Source organism: Nothoprocta perdicaria, unplaced genomic scaffold (assembly GCF_003342845.1).
Source record: "Nothoprocta perdicaria isolate Ctin4 unplaced genomic scaffold, notPer1 scaffold_4, whole genome shotgun sequence".
NCBI classification, from domain to species: Eukaryota; Metazoa; Chordata; class Aves; order Tinamiformes; family Tinamidae; genus Nothoprocta; species Nothoprocta perdicaria.
The window spans coordinates 5,380,580-5,383,066 of record NW_020455643.1 but is presented as its reverse complement, the minus strand read 5'-3'; the positions used below and the strand labels follow the sequence as shown (position 1 = coordinate 5,383,066).

The 2,487-nt window shown below is 41.6% G+C and overlaps 1 long non-coding RNA gene across 1 annotated transcript in view; it reads right to left on the bottom strand.

The window, feature by feature from the left end:
• Positions 1 to 2,264, bottom strand: part of LOC112952310 — a 79,083-nt gene extending 76,819 nt beyond the window's left edge. The window contains exon 1 of the long non-coding RNA XR_003250363.1: positions 2,165 to 2,264. This is a non-coding gene — a long non-coding RNA (uncharacterized LOC112952310). The remainder of the gene's footprint in view (positions 1 to 2,164) is intronic.
• Between the last annotated feature and the right edge of the window lie 223 nt (positions 2,265 to 2,487).

The window sequence follows — 2,487 nt, the reverse complement described above, 5'->3', positions numbered from 1 at the left end:
CTCCCCAACTCTTCATGTCCCTGCCCCTCTCTGCCAAGTCATTTCAGTCGTGTCCCTCTACCCAACACACTGGATGTCACCCTAGGGCTTTGGGTCAACCCTATGGGCTACTGCCAGCTCCATTGGGTGCAATGGACCCGGGACCATATGGACATCTGCCTCCGTGTGGGATCTTCTAAGCCTCACGTGTTCCAGTTTAAGAATATTCCAGCCTAAGAATATTTTCTACTTCCAAAAAAAAAAAAAAAAGTGAATTTCAGGTGCCTATCGCAGAAGTAGCTTCTGCTAATAGAGTATTAATAGCAAAGGCTGGTCAGGCTGCTTTAGCTCAGAAAGCGGCTTCAGAGAGCAGCTCTGTCACCGAGGAGCACGTGAGCTGAGAGTCTGCCATTTAATGGGTCTACAGTTCTCATTAAAGCAGCTTCTTCTCCAGCATCAAGCAGAAGCGGCCCACAGCTGGAGGGGGTTTCTTGACCAAAAGAGCAGAATTCTATCAAGCATTTAGGTACACAAACAACCTCCCTCAAAAAATTGGCCTCAGTTCTTGTTCACATCTTCTGCAACTTACTGCAGCTCTGAAATAATAACACAGTGCATAGTCTGGGGGTACTGCATGAGTATGAGCTAACACAGAAACCAAGACGTTTCCCTCACCWCCAGTTCAGTCCACACTGCCTCCACAAATGCACAAAGGCCCAAATCCACGAGCAATAAGAAATCCTACTTTGAATTTTCCGTGTCAACTGTATCTTGGTCGAGTATTTCTGGACCCATCTCTTAACTACCCTGAGCAATATGTTTCTACRCAAGTCACTGCAAACATTAAAGCTTTCAGTAAAGCTAGAACATCTGTTTTGTTGCCCTAATCTATCTTCTTGCTACCCTCTGTGTTTTTCCACCGCCTCCAGTGTCCTTGCATGGGATAGACCTGATTAAAGCCAGGAGATGCAAGTGCTCACTTTGTGCAGCATGGAAGTCTAGCTAGAGGCAGGGATTTGAGTCAACTGGCAAGGAAGTGAAAAATTTTTATTAGTGATTCAGGACCCACACACTTCAGAAGTGAGTCACAAAAAGCAAGTGATGTTCCAGCATCCAGAAAAACAGAAATAGATTTCTATTGGAAGGAAGAGAACTGCAGGCAATTGCATCTTGCAAAAAGCTTAACATGACCTGACTGAAAACAGCCTACAAAGCAATCAAATGTAAACTCAAGCCTTCCATATAAAGCCTTTCTGAAAGGAAAGAAATGCATAAAATAGCATGCAAGAACACTGAAGATGGGGGATCTTATTATCTTGTCTCAAAAATATTGCTTCAAAAATTTGAAAGTGTTCTCAGTAACATGAAGAATTCAGTGGTAAAATTAGACTTCGTTGACTTTGTGTGTCTTGAGAAACCATGTTAGACCTAAACACCAAAACAGTGGCTGTGAACAGCCCGTGGCTATAGCAGCCTTGAGCAAAACACTGTCCTTCTCCATCCAGAAACCATAAGTGGGGTGGCTGAAGCATGTACCAAAGCCTGCTATAACCAAAGAGCACAGAGCTTGGAACTTGCATGACAAAGCCAAAATAGTCATAGAAGAGCAATCAACAAGCTGTTCAAGGAAGACCAGTACAAACATTTATAGTTCTCTGCTAAAAGGGATGTTGGAACCCCTTTCTTTTATTTGTCCTAATATACTACTCTGAATTAAGTTGGCAATGGTATTGCCTGTTCTGCTTCACTTGATATCACACCAACTATTACTGCTGTTAAGCCTGCCCAAGTTTATGGATAGCATATAAACTTTTTCTGACTAAAGAGAATTACAAGTACTTCAAATCGACAGGCATTTCTGCTTTACAAAAAGGCTAGTTTGAAAGAAGTCACTTGATTTTTTTATTTTTTTAAGCTACAGAATGTAAGTTGCTTATTCTTATGAATGACCTTGCTTTTATTCTGTAGAGTAGCACTGGGCTAGCTTGGGAATGGGTTTTTGTTTATTTCCTTTTTCAGCCAGCCTGGTAAGTGATTAATCTCCAGGAGTTGCACAAAGCAAAAGTGCCATCTTGTGGACACRTTACTACTTGATGGTTGAGACATTGTATTTTAAGGTCATACAGAACAGAGGTACTGTTATAAAAATTATATTAGCTTATGAAAACTAGGGAAAAAAACATACCTTGGACTGATACTGTGATGGTTGATCTTCACAAGCAGGTGCTTGAGCTACAGATCACTGCAGTTGGTAGGTCTGTCTTCCCCTGCAGGACAAGGTCATTCCAACTCCAGTGTCAAAGGAATGAAGGAGACCTTACAATCCTCCCCATACTGTTCACTCCTGCAGATTTTAATCAAGCAAGACAAAGACCAACAGAATTTCTAGGCATGCTTGGAATGCCAAACCTTGCTTCCTTGCATAGGATGAAAGGATTTTCAACCAAAAAGAAAACTAAAAACAATTCAAAGCATCTGCCAAGTGTAGTTTGAAAGCCTATTTTTTCT